The sequence below is a fragment of the Armigeres subalbatus genome, chromosome 1, assembly GCF_024139115.2.
Source record: "Armigeres subalbatus isolate Guangzhou_Male chromosome 1, GZ_Asu_2, whole genome shotgun sequence".
In the NCBI taxonomy this organism is placed as follows: domain Eukaryota; kingdom Metazoa; phylum Arthropoda; class Insecta; order Diptera; family Culicidae; genus Armigeres; species Armigeres subalbatus.
This window is the reverse complement of record NC_085139.1, coordinates 18,154,832-18,178,729: the sequence shown is the minus strand read 5'-3', so window position 1 is coordinate 18,178,729 and position 23,898 is coordinate 18,154,832. Positions and strand designations below refer to the sequence as shown.

The window sequence follows — 23,898 nt, the reverse complement described above, 5'->3', positions numbered from 1 at the left end:
AAACCAGTGGATGTAACCAATGAATCAAGATGTTCTGTGAACGTTTTTAATTGTGTTTATCTTGCAAATCATGAAGTATAGAACCACAAATCACTTTTCTGGGGCATCAAATTTTCGGGGGAATACCCGGAAGTGATAAATACTCCCAGATGCTTTTCAAATGTTGCGAAATGTTTATTCAATTTGTGTTGCAAAATCAAGAAAATTGATGTGCCGGTACCTGTGGTTTAGAAGCAATCAGAAACTTTTAATGGAGCACTGTAAACTTTTGCATCTGGCTAGATGCACTTCAAATTGCCTTTATTATAATTGTCTTGCAAATTCATGAAGTCTGATGTGTCGCAAAGTGGGTTTCAGAACCTTGCAATAAGTGACCACTTCTCTGGAGAGTAGCCCAGAGAACCTCCAGAAGTGGCCAAATTTCACAGAAGTTAGAAGACCTTTCTAATGTGTATAATGAATAATAATGAAGTTTGATGTGTCGCAAGCTTGGTTTAGAGGTGTGCGCCGGTCCAATATTCGTCGGCGGCGGCGTTTGTCAAAATTTTACCCGGCGGCGGCGGCGTTTTCGGCGTCACGCCGAATGTCATTTTACCAGGCGGCGGCGGCGGCGTGAATCGGCGTGGTGATTTTTTCATAACGTTTTTCAAAGATTTTTTTTGTTTTAATTTTTTCGGGATACTTTCAAGACATCTAAAGATGATTTTTTTGATTTTGGCATGAAATATCTAATGATCTTCTCCAGAATATTTTAGGATTGTTTGAAGCTTCGCGAAATCTTTGGAATTACCAAGAGCAGCTCTTTTGAATTCCCAATTAAACTTGTTTGAAATTTCAGCAGAAAATTTGTCACAATTTACATAAGAAACTTCAGAATTTTCACAAAAAAATGTTCTTAACTTCTACAGGAAAAACTTTGGAAATTAATGAAAAGTTCTTGTTGAGTTTCTGTTGGGTATTCTTCCAAATTTTCACAGAACATTATTGATGATTGTAGTAGAGTGCGGCTGGTTGAATGGGAATGGCTTTCTCAGTCTAGAATAATAAAGACGGCTAGTTTGGCATGGCCAACTATAAAACAGTCAATTATTAAGAATTTCCGCGGGAGACTCTAAGGAGTTTTCCAGAAAAATTCTCTAACTATCTGCTTACTGAGCAGAAACACGACAAAACAGGCATTTATGGCCGCGCAATGCAGAACCAGTTTGCCACATTTAAATCTGTATTTTTGCCCCAGAAAATTTTTATTCCTGTATCTCAAGTAAAAAAATCTGTATTGCAAATCTGTATCCATCTGAACCAAATCAAAATCGACTTTTATAAAGTTAGTTTTGAAAAGATAAAGTCCGGAAATACTATGCGGAACAACAAGTCAGACGTCAATATTTAGCATTTTTTTGCACATTTCTTCCCAAGGATTACAAATGCAGGAATACAAGCAACAATGCTTGCTTTCTCAATGTTTAATATTTGATCATTTACGAATAACATATGTAAAGGATCCATTATAGCCATATGGACAACATCTTTATTGGACTAGTATTCAGTACTAATGAACTGTTTCAAAGCATTTCAGATATGACCAATAATATATAGACCTGATTCTTTAGTATTAACTTTAGAGCGTTCTCTAAGATCACATGTATTAAAATATAATCTGAACATTCTGATCGAATTTCAAAATCATGAACCTGCATAAATTGCCAATTAAGAGCAAAACCTACCAGAGACCACATGCTCTGTATTTTTAAATTGAAATTGAGTATATCTCAAAATGGCTCTAATTTGGATCATTTTAGAGTAGAATAAAAGTAATTTACAATAATTTTTGGTACTAAAATCCTCAAAAAATCTGTAAAATCTGTAAATTTTCCTAAAATCTGTATATCTGTATATACAGATTCTTGATCACAGCTATATCTCAAAAATCTGTATATGTTGCAACCCTGTGCAGAACACAATATTTCGTCCAACCGCGCGAACGTCCGAAACAAGAGCCAACACGCACTGAACAGATTAACTTTATTACCGGCCGCGCAATCGTTTAACCGAATAGATCATTTGACCGAAAATTCCGTTTGGTAGGAATGGTAATTTGGCCCGAAAATGTCCTTTCTGGCCGACCGGCATTATCTGCCAAGTGACCTATTCGGTGCACGTCTTTTTCGACAAAATGATCAATTCAGCCGAACGACACTTTTGAAAAAAGGTTGCAGAAAGGACATTTGGGGCTGTACATCGCTTTCGGCCAAACTACATTTTCGGTCAAACCAGTGTTGATCTGATAACAGTTTCCGTGAATCGTTTTGCTAAATGATAATACCTGGCTAAATGTCTTTTCTCCTAAAGTCCAGTATCAACTTAAAAATAAAGAGGCCACGGAATGTTGTTCAATGGTCAATTGACAAAAAAGATTATTTCGCCAAACAAGTGGCCATTTCTGACCATATTACCCGTTCAGTACGAGGTTCAGTCATTGAAATTTGGCCGTATGACCCCGTTGGTCCAAATGACATTTTTAGCCACATTGCCCATTCTGTCAAAAAACTATTTCTGATAAATTGGCATTTGGCAGGGATTGAACTTATCATTTCATTATCATTTAGTATTTAGCCAATAACTCATTCCAGAGACGGAATTCCGGAAAGTGTTGTATATCAGACTTCTAGCGCTATTTCCCCTCTACAACTTTGTATAATGGTACATTGCTCTATGTCTAATATTTACAGCGTGATACGCTAGTATCACTTAATATACTAAATGATAATAAGTGTTATTATCATTTAGTATGTCAAATGATACTAGCTTTTCACGCTGTAAATATTATACACTAGCAGACCCGACGAACTTCGTTTCGTCTAAAATTGATTTATTCTTTAGTTTAGTCCTCGAGTTATGCAGTATTTTGTGTTTCATTTGTATGGTAACCCCCCTTTCCGAAGGATGGAGCCCCGGCCCCAAAAACCTTTGCATACAAATTTTCATGCCGATCGGTTCAGTAGTTTCGGAGTCTATAAGGTTCAGACAGACAAAAATTCATTTTTATGTATATAGAAGAAGAAGAAGATAGAGCAATGTACCCTTAGACAAAGTTGTAGAGGGGAAATAGCGCTAAAAGTCCGCCATACAACACTTTTCGGAATTCCGCCTCTGGAACGAGTTATTGGCTGAACACGAAATGATAAGTTCAATCCCTGTTTTTCGGCAACGATGGTTTCGGCCAGACGATCTGTTAGGGCAAACGGCTTTTTCGGTCAAATTACCAGCTTGGCGTCTGTCAGTTTCGGTCTTATTGGAATGGAATGGAACTTACCAAGAATTTTAAATCAAAAATAGATAAAATTTTCTGAAGAAATCCAAAAACAATCCTCAAAAATTTCGAGCATTTTTCCGATGTTTTGAAGTTAGCCGTTTAATGATGAACTTCTCGCAGCGAAAAAAAAATGAGGGATAAAAAACTAACCGTCTTGATTAATTTATATTGGAGAAGTCAACGTTAAAGCATGTCTTTCACTAGTCACAATTTTCTGTGTGAATTTTAAAGAATACTCAACAGAGACTCAATAGGAACTTTCCGTGAATATTCCAAATATTTTCCTGTAGAAATTTGGAACAACTTCCCGTAAAATCTATGAAGAGATTCTTATGTAAATCCCAAACAATTTTCCTTGGTAATTCCAAAGGTTCTCGAAACTAGAAAGTAGTTCCCGTGGAAAATCTGAAAATAATTTTTAAATGAATATTCTGGAAAAACTTGAATAATTTCTGGGGAAGTTCATCAATTTTTTTAGGCGAAATTCAAAAGATTCTCCCGTTATTGTCCAAAATGACCAATTCAGCCGAACGACATTTTCGATCGAATGTCCTTTTGACCAAACGACTATTTCGGCCGAAGGACAAGTTCACGATTTTTTCAGCCAAAAGAACTGTTCGACCAAATGACATTCTCGGCCAAATATCTTTAGGCTAGATATCCTACCAAAGTCTGAAAACATAATGAGAGCATATAGAATATTTTGATTTTGACATCAAATTGATTCATAATTAGTTTTCAAATATGTATAAATCATAATGATTGATTAGATATTTTGATCTCATGTTGCTGTAGATTACTAAATTGAATGATATGACATCAAACTGTGTACTTATTTTGCTATGTGAAATCAATATCAAATTTAGTTTTCGATTTGCTCTCATCGACAGCAGAAATAGTTTTTAATTTGATGTCACAGTAAGATAATTCTGCTGTACGTTTTGTTATTTTAACCGTTAAAACGACCAAAAAGATATCAAATTAAGTAAACATAATCGATGATTTCACAACATTAAATCAAGTTATAAATTTGCTCTTAAGCTTTGCTCGGGTAGGCTTCTACCAAATAGTCTTTTCAATTGAACGATTCGGCCTAACAACTTTCAGCCTTGTGACTTTCTGCTCAAAAATTCAATTTCAAACAGATTTTTTTTATTTCAACGTGAACTCCTCCGCAATGTTCACGCTTGGTTTTTACGGAGAGCTCTTCGAAGTGTTAACAAGATATTGTATGGAATTTTCATGGAAATAATTGGTTCTTCTTCTTATTATTGGCATTACATCTCCACACTGGGACAGAGCCGCCTCGCAGCTTAGTGTTCATTAAGCACTTCCGCAGTTATCAACTGCGAGGTTTCTAAGCCAGGATACCATTTTTGCATTCGTATATTATGAGGCTAGCACGATGATACTTTTATGCCCAGGGAAGTCGAGACAATTTCCAATCCGAAAATTGCCTAGACTGGCACCGGGAATCGAACCCAGCCACCCTCAGCATGGTCTTGCTTTGTAGCCGCGCGTTTTACCGCACGGCTAAGGAGGGCCCCATAAATAATTGGTATAAGGTACACTGGGGGAAGTGGAAAAAGGGGGTAAGTGTAAAAATCGATTAAAATTGTACATACTTTACGGTTTTTACCACATCATAACATTATGCAAGAATATACTTTGATGCTCACACTAATACTATGTTGAAATTTGTATAATGCATGCACTAACACGGTTAACGCTAGAACTGTAATTTTAGGTTTCGCAAAAAGTTGATTTTTGCATTCATAAAATCAGTTCTTATTTGCACCAATTATTCTTTTTTCAAGTGAATTTATATCACAGATGACCATTATAATACAATTAAACTAATCCCATTCAATTGGTAGTGGTTTGTACCAAGAAAGCAATTAATTCAAAGATTTTACACTTACCCCAGGTATCAAACACTGCGGGGGAAGTGGATAATGTTCTAATTACGCAATTTTTTTCTTCCCTCCAGAATTTATTTCGATAGCAATGAATCTTAATATGTTCCTTCTTTGTTATCATTGTGATTCCAGTGGTGTTTGGACTCATATAAATGAGAAAATGCCTTATTAATCCACCTATCGGTATTAATGCCTTTCACATGTTTTACATATGAAAAAAATGTATAGAAAGTTAAAAATAGCACTGATAGGTAAATATATTGTATAATTCACATTAATTTTTATTCATAACAAGTTTCGCCGTTAAATGCATTTTTTTTGCGAACAAATTGGTTAAGGACAAGTGCTTAAGAATAGCTGATATTTTTGTACGCGCTTTGCGCACACACATACATACAATTACGCACATACAGACATCATCTCAGTTCGTTAAACTAAGTTGATTAGTTTATAACCCTGTAAGTCCCATTTTTCCCTTAAAAAGTTCATCTTGGCTACTGTTTTTTGTGATGTCGTCAACCAGTGGCTGAATGAGAATGTACCAATGAAGAAAAAGCGTGTCTCCCCTCCCTGGAGCACCCCTGGTCTCCGAATATTGAAGCGGAAGCGAAATCAATGGCAGCGATTTTTGCGGGCTCATCGGTCAGCCGCCTTTGCAAAAGAAAATTTCAAACGTGCTAGTGATGATTATAAAAAGACGAACGCTGCGCTCTACAAAGCACATGTTCTAAGGGTACAATTTGGTTTACGAAGTGACCCAAAATCCTTCTGGGGCTTTGTTAATAGCAAACGAAAACAAACCTCTGTGCCATCCAGTGTGATCTACGACAGCAAGGAAGCTAGAAGTTTATCAGAGGCGTGCGACTTTTTTGCAAAGCATTTTTCATCCGTTTTCCAGTCTGAATCATCGACTGACATCGAAGCTGAGCTAGCTGCATCAAACATCCCGCTCGACGCTGTTGACATGGACACGTTTCAAATATCGCCGGCAATGATCGTTGATGCTGCAAAAAAGCTGAAATGTTCGTTTTCTCCCGGCCCGGATGGCATTCCTGCTGTTGTGTTCCGTCGGTGTGCAAGAGCTGTGGCTGATCCACTTGCTTTTATCTTCAATCGTTCTTTCGAGCAAGGAATTTTCCCTGAGTGCTGGAAAATTTCTACCATGTTTCCAGTGCACAAAAGTGGTGACCGTCAAGATGTCAAAAACTACCGTGGAATAACGAGTCTTTCTGCGGCGTCAAAGCTCTTCGAAATTATTGCCAGCGGTCATATTCTACAAGCTGTAAAATTACATATCTCGAACGAGCAACACGGATTTCTTCCTGGAAGGTCTGTAGCTACCAACTTACTGGAACTAACTACCACTTGTTTGTCGGCAATGGAGCAAAAAGCGCAAGTAGATGTCATCTATACGGATCTGAAAGCGGCTTTCGATAAAATCGATCATAAAGTGCTACTCAATAAACTCTCACGTTTAGGTGCCTCTAATAGATTAGTATCTTGGCTTTCTTCGTATCTAACAGGGAGAACGTTACGCGTAAAGCATGGAACCTGTGTCTCTTCTCCGTTCCATAGTTCTTCGGTGTGCCCCAAGGCAGTAATCTGGGACCTTTATTGTTCGTAATTTTTTCAACGACGTGGCATCTTCACTTGGCTACGGGTGCAAGCTTATTTACGCTGATGATCTGAAAATGTATGTAGTAGTCCGTTGCATCGAGGACTGCTATCATTTGCAGAGTCTCCTCAATGTGTTTGTCAACTGGTGTAGCAGGAATAAGCTTATGATCAGCGTCGGTAAATGTGAAGTAATGACTTTTCATCGTTTGAAGAACCCGATTATTACATCCTAGATAACATTCTACTAAGCAGAGTTGATCAAGCAATAGATCTTGGCGTTACATTGGACACAAAACTTTCCTTCAACTCGCATTATGCTGCAATAATTAGCAAGGCAAACCGTCAGCTCGGTTTCATCTCTAAAATCGCCAGAGAATTTACAGACCCGCACTGCCTCAAGGCGCTTTATTGCTCGCTTGTACGACCCATCCTGGAAAATGCTGCAATTGTGTGGGCTCCAAATGACGTGGCATGGAATTTGCGAATTGAGCGAGTCCAAAAACGGTTTGTGCGGCTTGCTTTGAGGAGTCTACCATGGCGTGACCCATTGAACCTACCAGCTTATCCCGATAGATGCCAACTACTTGGTCTCGAAACTCTCGATCGGCGGCGCAAGATTCAGCAAGCATCGTTCATCGTCAAATTACTCAACGGAGACGTCGACTGCCCGCATCTTTTATCTTTGCTGAACTTTCGTGCATCAGGAAGACTTTTAAGGCAACACACTTTGATGCAGCATGGATTTCACCGAACTCGTTATGCATATAACCAGCCCATTTGCGCGATGATACGAGCTTTCAAATCAGTTGAATCTGTGTTTGATTTTGGATTGACTACATCTCAATTTGTTAATCGGATAAGAAGACTACATATAGATTAGTAACGTTTCACGTTATTCATTAAGATCAGATCAGATCAGATGAATTATAATAAATAAATAAATAAATAAATAAATCTTTGGGCGAACATATAGACTTTACGTACACTTAGTGTTCGAGAAGGCAAAACCAGCCCTCCCTTAGCTATTACGAGAATTCCTTGAGGATCTATTCCGTTAAGGTAAAAAATTATTTCACAAAAGATAGTCAGAGCAATTATCGTATTGATTTTAGTTATATGTAACTACTAATCACTATTGAAGGTCAAGGTAAAATGGGTTTTCCACTTACCCCATCCCACTAGGGTAAGTGGAAAAACAACTCCTAATTTTAAAATCTATTTCCATAAATTTCAAGCGACCAAAATGGTATGAATTACCGCACAGTTGGTGCAAAATCGACTGTTTTTGATAGCCCATTTTAATTGAACGCATTTAAATCATTTAAACTGGTTTTACACTAATTCAAACATGCACTATCGATTTTTCCTTTTCCACTTCCCCCAGTGTACCTTAATTGGTAATAATCAGGCTTCGGAATTCTCACTCATATGAATAAAAACCTGCGATTAATCCATTTAGCGGAGTGTGATTTTTCATGGTTCCCCTGTGAGGAAGTATTCTCACACAACATTTTTATCCGGATAGAATGGCGGGTGATAAATTCGTGAGCGCCAGATCGCCGGATAATTAAATTTTAATCCACAAATTTTCCTTCTCGTCGCCTCAACGGATAAATTTTACAAGCATATTTACAAAAATTTAGGACCGCAACGGATTCGAACCCAAAACAATTTTAAAATGTTCAGAGTGCCCACTAAAACCACACCACCACATGAATTGATTGAAAGCATACGGAAAAACTCCTGTATTAAACCTTTTGCTTATCGTGGCGCATCGTTAGATTCAATCAGCTTGGAGTGGCAAAGCAAGCGGCGTTTGATTTTCGCGAAGCATGGGAAGAAGGATAACAATTTTTCGCACCATCGCTTGTGCCGGAGTTTATCGCACTGTAATTTATCCGGATAAAATGCATGGTGGAGTGATCAGTTGTCGCGTGAGTGAGTGAGAAATCCGAACCCTGGTAATAATTGGTATAATTGGAAATAATTGGTATCTTCACGAAAAATTCTCTGGAGTTTCAACGTAATGTTGTAGAGATCTATCAGGAAATCATACGGAAAATCCAGTGAATCTTAGAAGTTTCCACTGAAAATTTTAATCGGCGTGGAAAATTATAGATCAACGGCGTGACAAATTTTAAACGGCGGCGCGCCGATGCAAAAATGTCGGCGGCGGCGGCGTGCCAAAAACTGTCGGCGGCGGCGGCGTGGCGCGGCGGCGCACACCTCTAGCTTGGTTTCAGAACCGTTCAAAAAGTGACCACTTTCCTGGGGTGCACCAGGTTCCCGGAACATCTGTAACTGGTTTTTTCAGGTCTAAAGGTTCAGTTTCCATTTCCAGTATTGCAAAATAATGAATAAAAATGATTGCATCATTATTATGAGCATTTACTACTAGTTATCTACGATTAAAAGGAAGTTGACCTGTTGTTGATCCCATTTGACCCAGCGCCCCCCTAAAACCGTCGTTTGGCCGAAACTCATTCGGCGGAAAGCCATTTGGCCGAATGCTACTAGGCCGCACAAACCATTAGGCCAAAAGCCATATGGCCGAAAGTCATTTGGCCTAAAAGGAAATTTGGCCGAAAAGGACATTTGGCCGAAAAGGGTATTTGGCCGAAAAGGACATTTGACTGAAAAGGACATTTGGCCGAAAAGGACATTTGGCCTGAGTGGGTCATTTGATAGAACATGTCATTTGAAAAGTGAGAAATGAGGCGTGAGAAGTGGACGAGTCACTTCTTATTCCTCATTTCTCACTTCTCACTGTAAAAAGGTAATAGTAGTCTCACTTCCCACTGCGCACTACTCACTATTCACATCACTAAGTAGTGAGAAGTTAGACGTCTCATTTCTCAATTTTCAAATGACCTAATTCAGCCAAATGATGTGTTCGGTCAAATAACCTATTCGGCCGAATGTTCTGTTCGGCCAGATGTCCTTTTCGGCCAAATGTCCTATTCGGTCAAATGACCCTTTCGGCCAAATGACTTTGGCCTTTGGCAAAATGGCATTCGGCTGGCCAGTATTAAGCCAAACGGCCCATCTTTGACCCAATCACCTGATCAATATATCTTCACAAATAGAGTGTAGTAAACGTTCAGTTCATTTTTAAAAATGCGTCGTTCGATCAATAAAAGCCACCAAACGAAAATTTGAACATTGTTAGAAAAGTTCACTTTTGAGTCGAATTCTGCTGTCGCCCACGATGGCCATCGAAAATTTTCGCAAATCAATCGCTGCAGACGCAATTTAACGTGTGTGCTGTTGAAGCCAACGGCAGAAATGGATTTCCCCTGCAACCGCTATCGATGCGATCGTTGCGAGTCTACTTTTTGCAGTCAGTTGCTCGATAATCTCCCTCCAATTATCTCTGCAAACGCCTCCGATTATAATATATTTTATGCAGGATCCAAAAACAATTACGATTGAAATTGAAATTGAATCTTCCTTGATCGTATGATCCAAGAAAATTGAAAGTCCATCTAAAAACGGCTGACATATTAATTTTTAAAGCATTTTATATTTTCGTTACGTTTATTGATTTTTCGCAATCGCAAAGTGTACCACAATATAGAAAACATAGACGTAGTTTAGTAGGTTTTCCACTCTCCGTGATAAAACCAGCTGAAACAAATGCCCATATAACAAGGATGTAAAAGAACTTGTGAAGATCAGAGCTGCCCAGACAACGACGGAAACTTTTCCAAATCAGAGTGGAAAGTCTACAATACTAGATCTAAGAAAAAATAATTTGAATTGTATTGTTTTTAAATGTAATACAATAATAATAATCTTTCAGAGACGAGCCAAGTCTCTCTAATAAAGACAAAAAAAATGCGCTCGGAACACTTTCCTATGTACTTGTTTTGTAAAATCATTAAGTTTGAGGACATTTCTTTTTCGTCCCGTTTTCTATGATTTTATTTCGTAAAACCAGAAAGTTTGAGACGCTGCAAGCCAAGGGCTTAAACCGATTCAATACGGATGGGTCATACATGACCCAAGAATGAAATCACTGTCAAAATTCGGTTTCAAGAGATAGAGCGGTGCTTCCTTCAGTAAAGTTGTTCAAAATTTACTGTTCTATCCTGGAAAAATATGGGACATATATGGTTATGGATGAAACGATTGTCTAAACCTAAAACATCCAAACTGTCCGTGAGTTTTGATCTTGATGTTCTAAAGTATTAACATGAAGATAGACAATGTCCTTAATGTCCTCATAATTATTCCAGTATGGACAATGGACACATTACAGCATTATCCGAATATCTACGACAATCGAAAGTGTCCTCAAGTACAGATCTTGATATTGTAAATAATCAACATGAAGATATGCGATGCCCCTGATGTTTGTATGAGTTGGACCAGCTCCTAGGGACATCATAATATCATTATAGATACTTTACATTTTTATTAGAAAATCTGCGACAATCCAAAATGCTTTTAAGTTCAGATTTTGATATTCTATATAATCAGCATGAAAATATGCAATGTCCTCACTATTGTTATAAGTTTAATCAGCTTCTAGGAACATCATAATACCATTTTGAACACTTTACAGCATTATCAAAATAACTACGGCAATCCAAAGTGTCTTTAAGCACAGATATTGATATTCTTAACAATCAAAGATGTCTCCACCATTGTTGTGAGTTGGATTAGCTCCCGGAGGTATAATTACATCATGATAGACGCATCACAATTTTCGCAAAACAGCTTTTATTACCTAAATTAATTGAAGGCAACGAAGAACGCTTTGTGGACTATACAGACCTTCAATACCTGAGCTCAAGGATAGGTTGCAATACGACAGATGTTCTGGGAATAATGTGGCATGTTTATAATAACGGAAAGATGTCTCATGGAGCTATTTCAACTCAAAAGTAAGTCCTCGTAGATTGTTTTGTTGACTATATAGACCTTCAAGATACGAACCCAAGAAAGCCAAGTTTGTTGAAATATGTGACATGTTGAAAACAGAGAAATGGTGTTTTATAGAGCTTTTCTTTTACTCAAAATTTTATACAAAACTAGAACGTCTGACCTCAAGAATATGTTGGAGTACCGTTGCTATGCTTCAATTCAAAACTATGGGGAAGACGTCGTAAAACGTACGTCAATATCTGTACTCAAGAATAGTTTGGAGTACCGTGGATATCCTGAGAATACTGCGACATGTTCATAACAGGGAAATGATGTATAATGGAGCTATTCCTTCTCAAAAGTAAGGCCGATACCCCGTAGATCGCTTTGTAGGCTTTACCGATCTTCAAGATATGAACTCAAGGATAGTTTGGAGTACCGTAGATGTTCTGGACATACTGTGATATATTCGTAATAGAAAAGTGATATCCCATGGAAAGTGGCCACGTCTTTCAAGGGAAGCAGTATTTCAAAATGTTCCAGAATGTGAGCTGTCCATTTATCAAATGCCCTCAGAATAGTTAATTTTTTTTTGCAAAATTGTGAATATTGGCACTTTATAAGCCAGGGTCTGTGACCAGATGAACCGAATGTCATCAGCCCATTGAGTCATAGGGCACAGAAAAAAACATTCGTTTTAATTGCTGAAGTGACTGCAAAGCCGAAAAATCCCCGGTGCTCAGCACATTTCGTGCTGCAAAATCATGATGTTTGGGATGTTGCAAGTCAGGTTTCGCCACACCTAAAATATACGAGCGTCACATTTGACGTGAAATTAGGTCACATCTTTTTTTTATCTTTACTAACGTTATTAGGTCACATCTTAATTTAACAACAGCAGTTTTTTTTGAAAAAAAAATAGTGGGTAAGGACGAGAATCGAACATAAGCTTGTTGACTGGGGGCCTAACACCCCTAACATGTTACCTCTCATCTATCTTCCTTTCTTGAAAAAGGGGTGACCGAAGAATAACAAGTTGCGCGATTTGCACTAATAAAGTATTTCAATGCCTCTAGTCATCGACTGCTGAAGCGTTAGTTGCGGCGTACCGAATGCTGTTCCGTGTTCTATGGCATGTAATTTTGAATCGTCTAACATTGAATAATAAACCGTCTAAGACGAATTAAGTACTGTCCATTTAATTCCACCAGTTAATTTTCGTTATCTTTGCAGATACGTATTTCGACCACAACTGTGTGGTCGAAATACGTATCTGCAAAGATAACGAAAATTAACTGATGGAATTAAATGGACAGTACTTAATTCGTCTTAGACGGTTTAATACATTCCACTAAACGAGCTTAATATATTTTTCTGATTGAATAATATACGATTCAGTTTATGTCATCTGATTTCGTGTCATTTTATTCAAATACGTCAAATACCTAATATTCATAGGTATTTTTTTTTGGTTATATTTACTTTTTATTTTATCAGACTAAGGCCGGAGTGGCCTGTCCAGTACATAAACGTCTTCTTCATTCACCTCTGTCCATGGCTGTTGGCTGTGCGTCACCAGCCACGCAGTCTGCGGAAGGTCCGCAAATCGTCTTCCACCATCAGAATACATTTCTTTGTTTTTTTTGTAGAAGTACGAACTTTCAAGCGCTGCAAGCCAGATTTAAGAATCGATAAAAAGGATCCTCTTCCCCTGGAAAATCAGCAGTCCGGGATGCTTTGGAATGTGACCAGATAGACCACCTCAGATGGACCTATTGTCATTAAAACACTTTTCTATGAAATAATTTTATAAAATCATGATATTTGAAGTTTGCCGTCTTACATTTCTTATGAAATAAATTAGTTTTCTTCACATATTAAATCGCAAAAAATAAGAACGAATATTATTTGATTTTTGTTACTCTGTATTAGATAGTATTTCATCGCTTAAATAAGGATTGATTAAAATATTCTTGAACAACGCTACATCCTTTAAAAACAAAATGTTGAACGAAAAGGTATATTTGGCGTTAAAATGCTCAAGTATTTATCCTCTTTCCATGTGTGATATGAGGAAACAAAGTGCTAATTGCGTTATGTCAATTTTCGTATCAGCGGATACCACGCGGGCAGTATTCTAATTGGTTCGATTTGCGTCAAGCAGATATTTGCAAGCTCCATGAAATCTTAAATACCGTGTCTAGTCAAATCCTTCATGAAGTTTTAGTAACAAATTTTTATAAGCATAATGACAAAAGATCAACCGGAAACATAAATTGAACTTATTGCATAATTCCATCCATGGTGTAGGGTCTTCTTCATTCCCACCTTCCTCAACGCGAGATAGACCGTGCACTTCCCATTCACAAGTTTGAGGAAAAAATGCTGATAAAGCTCCCTCCGATATGTTTACCCATCTATAATAGCTTCTTTCACAACACACCGCCGAGGAAAATCTCACTATCGTATATCAGTCGTGTGGTGCAACGTGACGCAGCTATGGCAGTACCAAGCAACCGGTCCATATCTACTGGTCTGTCTACTGATATTTATTATGCAATCCTTGACTGGACCTGAACTCGCGACACCGCAGCGGTATCAACACACCCTTCCAGGTGGCTCTTGAGTGGTTCACAGCCTTCTCGCTCTCTGTGCCATTGAGCTCAAGACCTGAGTCAGCAGGCCGACCCTTCAACGGCGATCAGAGGGATGATAAACGCATAAGCGAACCTGCCTTTTTCGGTATCTTGGTAAAGGTGCTATCAGCCAATATTTGCACTAAGGATTATCCAAAACTCTGACGACGACTAATGTAGAAATTAAAAAAAAAAAAATTGATTTGAGTCCTATAGTATCTTAGTCTATTTTGAATAATGTATATTTCGATAAAGTGCTCTGCTAGTTCAAAGAATATTTAGAATTTGTCGTTCACCTCAAATGGTTTCACTCATTTAATACAGGGCGACAGATCAATTTTAGTACCAACATTTTAGTAGGTTTCTGTAAGATCTGTAGGATCTGATCTGTAGATCATGTAGGGACAAATTAAAGTGCATGAGAATATAATGTAAATTATATTTATTTTTTTCACCATTCTAACATCTGTGCGCAGTCCATAGTGCAATAATAAGCAAAACCCGGTTTATTGCGATATCTTTGATTATGATGTGAGCCCTCGTACGAGGCAACTGATACAGTCAGGTTTATTCATCTTGAGGATGATCATCTTAATTGGTCGATGGCCGGCCGGTGATGCGTAGTGGACAGTTTTTGTTTGGACCGCGATGACTAAATGAAGAGGAACGTGTGAAATTTTGAAACAACTTCTCACGCGATTATGGATTCAATGTTTAACAAATCAATGTAAAAAAGATGCCGACGATGGTCAACTCGAGGTCGATAGGCTCGAACCGCCGATAATCAAACACACCAAGCCCACCGCGCACCGATCATGATGATGATGATGATGCTGCACAAGCGATGTGTCCACCGATCAAAGACGGTAAAGAGGGGGCAAGTGATTTCATAATTGTAGCCCGAGCGTTGCTGCGCTAAGTGCCCATCTAGGAGGCCTCGAAAACCTCGATTGATTCTTGAATGGAATTCCGATGTCCGACGGTAACGACGACGACGACGCACGTGGAATGCAGTGAGAAAACAAAATTATAGTCAACATCGATCAACAGTCTGTGTCTGCTTCAAGTAGGGTTTTGTTGAATGTTCTCACCCTATGCCATTGGCAGTCTGTTAGTTGAACTTGATGTGTCTTTCTAATAAAATAACTTACGCAGTTTAAGAGACAAGATTATGATTTAACAAATATGTATAAGTCTGCAGACATGATTTTGACTTTGTCTTAAGATTATTATTCACCATAAAATAGAGTTCTAACTATTTTAAGGCAAACAATAATTGATAATTATTATCTTTTTCTCATTAGAATTACACAAACCGTTTTCTTGCACACCGCTAAAGATGGTCCTAAGCACGTGTCTCTCGAATACCCCGAGTGCTTGTAAGTCCTCCTCGAGCATGGTCCAAGTCTCATGTCCGTAAAGGACCACCGGTCTTATGAGCGTTCTGTACATGATACATTTGGTGCAGGTGTGATTTTTTTGGCCGCAATTTCTTCTAGAGCCCGTAGTAGGTATTCTGAACATTTTTTCTTCTAAAAATGTTGTCTCTGTGGGGGAGGGGGTTGTTATGTCCGGACCAAACTGACCGAGTCTCATAAAAAACGGACTGAATTTTAGTAAAACCGACGATCGTCATTTTTTAAATAAAGCCCCAGCAAACGTATGATAAATGTTATTATTTGTTCAAACTATGACCGAAGTGGGCTGTGACCAGAAAATAGCATCCGCGGACGCCAAGAATGATAAAAAGCATGTCTACAAAAAGTTGAGAAACAGGACTACTGCACAGTGCACATACATATACGTCGTATCAAACAGGAGCACCTATGCAGGGATCTAAACTCGGCTGTTTCGTTGTCTGGTATATGAAAAAAAAAAACTACGAGTTGCAGGCGTTGGGAAGCCCAAAACTAACGAAGTGTGCTTTTTCAACCATATACTATCAACAGCTGCTTTGCGATTCACTTTACGAACGACATTAGGAATTCGTTTCCAGCATATTAGATCCTTTATAGTGGTCAATGCTTTCTGTGATGTGAATTCAAATGGTAGCTGGTAGATCACTACGAGGTTTTCCACATTTTTACCATTAATCATTATTCATATTGTCCAATAGTTCAACATGGTGATCGACACATCTAAGTTTCCTTCTGCTTGGAAAACCTCTACAGCCATTCCACTGCACAAGGAGACACATCTTAATAGGTACAATAGAAAATCTTCACCCAATCAGTTTGTTGTGTGTAGTAACTATGTAAAGTTTGAGAGAAAAATCTAAAGTTGTAAATCAATGCATTTCTTGACGACTCACAACTTCTCTCTAGCTGGTTTTTGCGTTGTTGTTTGGGGTAAAAACAGCATTACTAAGAGTTTATGATGATATTGTTTTTGCCGAACAGAAAGCTGTGATATTTCTACTCGATTTTTTCTAAAACCTTCGACGCCATTTCGCATCGACGACTATGCCAGAAACTGGAAGATCGATTTTTTTCGAATCATCAGCCATACTTCTAATAAACTCGTATCTATCTGTACGAACGTAAGCCGTGCATTGCGCAGGAACTAGCTTCATCCATCAGTATCATGGTTACTTCAGGTGTTCCACAAGGATCTGTTCTTGAACCTTTGCTATTTCACTGTATATCGATTACCTTCCGAATACTCTTCGACACTACCAAGTTTAAGTGTTCGCTGACGACGCAGAACTTTGTTGGTATCAGTTATGATTCTTCAATTGCAATCAGGCTTATCAATTAAGATATTCGACGTTTCGTTTGTTGGACAACTGAAAACCTGCTACGCAATAACCCTATCAAAACAAAAACATTGCTGTTCCGAGACTGTTCGGAGATAGTTCTCACCATGCTAAAAATTGGGACATCATCTTTCAAAACAATCTTTGCTTGGACAAGACTGTTTCACTACAATGCGCCAAGTGTATTCCTGTCTTCGTACCTGAAGAGTTACCTCTTGCAACCTACAGTCTTAGGTAAAGCTTCAGTTGTCCAAAGTCTTAATGTTGCCACACTTCATTCTCGTGATGTATTTCATTTGCACATTGGTTCGGCTTTGTTTTCCAAGCTGGAGGTTGTCTTGAGTGCCTGTGTCCGTTACGCGTATAATAAAAGTCGCAGGACATCCGTTCGCCTGCTACAGCAGCGGTTCTCAACCTGGGGTACATGTACCCCTGGGGGTACCTTCGCTGGCCCTAGGGAATACTTCGGGCAAAAATGCGTAATGGCGTAATGACGTACTACAATTTCAATCGAAAGTTATTGATAATGTTTTGATAATTGTGTATTTTTTATTTCAAAATTTTGTCTTGTATATAATATGGATAGTAATCAGTAAATCAAAGTCAATTGAATTCTGCCCTCCTCAACCAGCACAGTGCATGAAGGGATGCGGAGCAAAAGGTCAGACAGATAAAACGTAGAATGCGCAAATTTTTGATCGAAGCGAAATGTTGACTAATATGTTGAGAATATGTACGCTCTTGAACTTACATTTAGAATCTAAAGGTTCGGAAGCCTCTGTTTAATAGGCATGAAGGATTTTTTTTTTCAGGTCAGCTCGGTTGCTTCGTACTTCTTCTTCTATGGGTCTACATTCCAACTGGAACTTGGCCTGCTTTTCAGCTAAGTATTCTATTAGCATTTCCTCAGTTATTAATTGAAATGTCCGCCATTGCATGAGTATGTATTTTGTGCAGTGTTGGTGTTGGTAGAATCATGATTAAATCTCACTCAACGAAGCCTCATGCGCGAGCTGATTCGCTTGCGATTCTGCATGGAGAGCATCGCGCATGAGTTTTTCATGCAGAATCGCATCGTTTCGCTTATTCGCCAAAAAATGATTTCGCTCCAAAAAGTGTCAAAACCAAATTGAAGCGTATTTTATGTTTACGTATGGATTTATTATCCATTGTTTTAAGCAAAGAAAGTTATTCCGATGAATTTATCGAAGAAGAACACGCAAAAATCACGCAATGATGCAAATCGCGAGTCAAACCATGGACGAATCTCTGGGCCATTAGTCGGGTGAGGTTTGCCTCGCGCTTGATTTGAATCGTCGATGAGATTTGAGAATTTGAGTTTTTACCAACACTGTGGCAAGTACAATGGATATACTATGCCCAGGGAGTCTGGTGTTTCCTACCAGAAAACATCCTAGACCGGACCGAGAATCGCAATCGCCATCTCCGGATTGGCAATTCTACGCTTTGCACGCAGGGCTATTTGGAGACCCTGGTTGCTTCGTTGCTAGAGGATTACAAGCATCCTTCTACGCTTTTTGGAAGCCTTCTCCCAAGCAGCACGAAGGCCTCCTTTCAGATATTCAGAGGCCTGCTTTCAAAAGTTTCGGAGCTTTCTTTCAAGAGGCTTGGAAGCCTTCTTACAAGAGGCTTGGAAGCTTTCTTTCAAGAGGCTTGGAAGCCTTCTTACAAGAGGCTAGGAAGCTTTCTTTCAAGAGGCATGGAAGCCTCCTTTCGAGAGGCTTGGAAGCCACCTTTCAGGAGGCTTGGAAGCCACCTTTCAGGAGGCTTGGAAGCCACCTTTCAGGAGGCTTGGAAGCCACCTTTCAAGAGGCTTGGAAGCCTCCTTCCAAGAGGCTTGGAAGCCTCCTTTCAAGTGGCTTGGAAGCCTCCTTTCAAGAGGCTTGGAAGCCTCCTATTAAGCGGCTTGGAAGCCTCCTTTCAAGAGGCTTTGGCGCATATTTTCAAGAGGCCCGGAAGTCTTGTTTTAAGAGCCTCGAAAACCTACATACAACTGGCTCGGAAGCTTCCTTTCAAGAGGTTTAGAAGCTTTCTTTTAAGAGGCTCGTAAGCCTCGAAAACCTACATACAACTGGCTCGGAAGCTTCCTTTCAAGATGCTCGGAATTCTTCTTTCAAGAGGCTTAAAGCATACTTTCAAGAGGCTCAGGAGCGTCCTTTTAAGATTCAAAGGAATCCTCCTTTCAAGTGACTCGAAAGCCGCCATTCAAGAGGCTTGAAAGCCTCTGTACAAGAGGCTCAGAAGGCTTTTATCAAGAGGTGTGAAAGCCTACTTTCAAGATATTCACAAGCTCCTTTCAAGAGGCTCGGAAACCTCCTTTCAAAGGTTTCGGAATTATTCCTTCAAGAGGCTTGGAAGCCTGCTTTCGAGAGGGGGTACCTCAATTATTGCAAAAGTTCGAAGGGGTACCTTTCAAGAAAAAGGTTGAGAACCGCTGTCCTACAGCAAAGCTTACTTCAATATCCATTTCGTCGTTTTTAATCAGAGAAACTGAGGACACTTCAAGGGCGCAGATCAAGGAATTTCATGCTTCCTTAAAAAATGTCTGTATTTCAAAAACGATAGATGATAGATCAGAAAAAAATTGTAATGATTTACTTTACAACTTTGCCGAATACTTTTTATTTATTACCAGACTAAGGCCGGAGTGGCCTGTGCAATACATAAAAGTCTTCTCCATTCAGCTCGGTCCATGGCTGCACTTCGCCAACCACGCTGTCTGCGGAGGGTCCGCAAATCGTCCTCCACCTGATCGATCCACCTTGCCCGCTGTGCACCTCGCCTTCTTGTTCCCGTCGGATCGTTGTCGAGAAGCATTTTCACCAGATTACTAGCCGACATTCTGGCTACGTGCCCGGCTCACCGCAGTCTTCCGATTTTCGCGGTGTGAACGATGGATGGTTCTCCCAACAGCTGATGCAACTCGTGGTTCATTCGCCTCCTCCACGTACCGTCCGCCATCTGCACCTCACCATAGATGGTACGCAGCACTTTCATTTCGAAAACTCCAAGTGCGCGTTGATCCTCCACGAGCATCGTCCAGGTCTCGTGTCCGCAGATAACTACCGGTCTTATAAGCGTTTTGAAAAAAATAGTCAGCTTGGTACGGCGACAAACTCTATTCGATCGGAGCGTTTTGCGGAGTCCAAAGTACGTACGATTTCCTGTCATGATGCGTCTCCGAATTTCTCTGCTGGTATCGTTATCGGCAGTCACCAGTGAGTCCAAGTACACGAATTCGTCAGCCACCTCGATTTCGTCACCACCGATAGAAACCCGTGATGGGTGGCTTACATTGACCTCTCTTGAGCCTCTTCCTATCATGTACTTCGTCTTCGATGTGTTGATGACTAGTCCAATCCGTTTAGCTTCGCTTTTTAGTCTGATGTAGGCTTCCTCCTTCCTCTCAAAGTTACGTGCCATGATATCAATGTCGTCAGCGAAACCAAATAACTGGACGGACTTCGTAAAAATCGTACCACTCGTGTCAATTCCTGCCCTTCGTATTACTCCCTCCAAAGCGATGTTGAATAGCAGACACGAAATACCATCACCTTGCCGTAACCCTCTGCACGTTTCGAAGGGACTCGAAAATGCCCCTGAAACCCGAACTACGCACATCACCCGGTCACCCGCACAGTTTATCCGGAAATCCGTTTTCCGTGCGTTAGCTGCCATAGCTGGTCCCGATCGATTGTATCATATGCGGCTTTGGGCACGTTGTATTCGCGGCATATCTGCAATGGTAGAGCGTTCACCCATAAATCCCGCTTGGTACTGCCCCACGAACTCTCTTGCAATTGGTGTTAGTCGGCGGCATAAAATTTGGGAGAGTACCTTGTAGGCGGCGTTAAGCAATGTGATTGCGCGGTAGTTGCTACAATCCAGCTTATCGCCATTTTTGTAGATGTGACACACGACACCTTCCATCCACTCCTGTGGCAGAACCTCATCCTCCCAAACCTTGGTAATCACCCAGTGCAGCGCTCTAGCCAGTGCTTCACCATCGTGTTTAAACAGCTCTCCTGGTAGTTGGTCAACTCCAGGGGCTTTGTTGTTTTTCAGGTCGGATTCAATATTCGCACTGCGGTAAGTGCGGACGTTCGTGATGTCGGAGAAGAATTTACCGTTGATTAGAACGTGGTCGATTTGGTTTTCCGTTACTTGATTAGGTGATTTCCATGTGGCCTTGTGGATATTCTTGCGGGAGAAGAAAGTGCTTCGGACTACCATTCCGCGGGAGGCTGCAAAGTTTATTCATCGTTGGCCGTTGTCGTTCGATACGGTATGCAGACTATCCGGTCCGATGACCGGTCTATACATTTCCTCCCTTCCTACCTGAGCGTTCATGTCACCGATGACGATTTTTACGTCCCGCAGTGGGCATCCATCGTATGTCTTCTCCAGATGCGCATAGAACGCTTCTTTCTCGTCGTCGGATCTCCCTTCGTGTGGGCAGTGCACGTTGACGATGCTATAGTTGAAGAAACGGCCTTTTATCCTCAGCTTGCACATCCTTGCGTTGATTGGCTGCCACCCAATCACGTGTTGGCGCATCTTACCCAGTACTATGAAGCCGGTTCCCAGCTCGTTGGTAGTGCCACAGCTTTGGTAGAAGGTAGCCGCTCGATGCCCGCTTTTCCACACTTTCTGTCCTGTCCAGCAGATTTCCTGCAGTGCTACGACGTGGAAGTTGCGGGGATGTAATTCATCGTAGATTATCCTGTCGCAACCGAAGTCTTGCGACTTGCAGTTCCATGTTCCAAGCTTTCAGTTGTGATCCTTTATTCGTCGCCTAGGTCGTTGACGATTGTATCGAGTCGTATTATCTTCTATGTCGTTCGTAATGGTTATTTTTAAAGGCGGCTTGTTGGGCCTGCGCAAACCTCCTGTCTCGTCGGAGGGCCGTCGTGTCAGGGCTCTTTAGCGTCCCACCTAACACCAGGACCTGGGCTTGTGCGCTTTGAGCGGCACACGGTCGCTTTGGCGGAGCCTACTTGCGGATACATGCAGCTTTTTATAGAGGTTTAACAGGGCCCACTGTCAAACCCCACCACATCCTAGGCAGGCGCCACAACTCGCAGATGGACTGGGGAGGGATCGTCAAGCCCTTGGACACACGGGACTGACACTTGTATGCCTCCACCACAGTTCATTTCGTAGCCAACATAGAAAATTCCGCACTGACAGCCATAAGAAGAATCATGGGAAAGAAAGAGATAGGTGCGTTCCACACTGACAGTTCCATAAACGACAAGCAGAAGAAACGAGACTGCATTCACACTACGAAAACACAACCAAAACATCAGACCCCTGCTTGGACATAGTCCCTTTGCCGAATACACCATATTTAAAAATCGTTGATTAAAAATTTACATTTTGCAGTGCCATCTATGGCGAACATTGGAACTAGAACTTTGCGTCATTAAATGTGCCATATTTTTGTAAAATTTATTTCCGAAGACACTGATGCAGTGGGCCGAAAGACCCGCACCTTACATCAATCTAATGCCCGTGTTGGGGATGCATGAACACTAGACTGGCCCAGGAAACAAAAGGTTGTCGAATTCTACGGGGTCCCCAGGATTGTGCCTTTGGGTAAGAAAATCAATCTTGTTATATGTTAAATAATATGATATGTTAAAGATCAATTCTACAGTTCCTTAAGTGAACGGTCCAACTTCTCACAGAACTTCCGTGTGTTATAAGCGCGGTATAGTTGCTCCGCCTCTTCACGGTCTCGATCTTCCTGCTGGTACTTTTTCCTTTGGAAAATCGAGTGTTGTCTGTTCCGCACCCGTTTGTATCGAGCATCGTTCGTTCTCGTGCGGTATTAGAAATCTCGCCCATGTTGCATTTTTGTCCTCCACTAACTGCTCACATTCGCCATCATACCAATCCCCAGCCAACACAAAATCGCATATGCTAGCGAATAAGTGTACAAGGTGGAGGCGATATAGGCGCATTCCTCCATTTGACTGCGTGCAAAATGCACGTATATGGCCTCCACTTTGTACACTTATTCGCTATGATATACGATCTTGTGTTTGCTGGGTCGTGTCTCTGATTTGGGGGCCCAGTGCCTAGTGCAGAAGCTGCGTCTAGTTGCTCTTCCGTTGGGAGTGCCACTTGCAGCTGCTAGGCGTAGTCTTCGGCTAGTCTACCGTCTTGTGCCCACCTAATATTAAGCCGCGTTGTCGTTCGACTTCGACGCATGTTGCACACCGTCGAGAATTTTGAGCGCAGGCATACTGCAAGAAGGTAAGGCAAAATTATTTTATGTACAGGTTAGCCGACTTCGTTAGTAGATGGGAATAACCAGCGCGGGGGGTAAACGTTAATTTTCTGTGCAAAACGTAAACAAACGAGTATACGATTATGATAGGAGTTCGACTGATCAGGGTTATTATGCTACGTTTCGGCTATGCAGTCTCAGTAATCAAACGATAATTTTTATTTTATCCCAACGTTTCGACCACTTTTCGGGTCTTCTTCACTGACTTTCCCCTGAAGAAGACCGAAAAGTGGTCGAAACGTTGGGATAAAATCAAAATTATCGTTTGATTACTGAGACTTCATAGCCGAAACGTAGCATAATTACAAACGAGCATAAATTCCTTACAAAAATCCAAGATGGCTGAGTTGGGGATATTGACAAGTCAGAACACCCCCCAATAAATGCATCCTGAGGTAATGATCGTATTCAATATTCGCACTGCGGTAGGTGCAGACGTTCGTATTATTAAAATCAGCTGTTTATTTAGTGTT

The 23,898-nt window shown here is 40.5% G+C and overlaps 1 protein-coding gene across 1 annotated transcript in view; it reads left to right on the top strand.

Moving 5' to 3' along the window:
* Window positions 1-23,898, top strand: part of LOC134222353 (chaoptin) — a 96,051-nt gene that overhangs the window by 31,270 nt on the left and 40,883 nt on the right. The window lies entirely within an intron of this gene.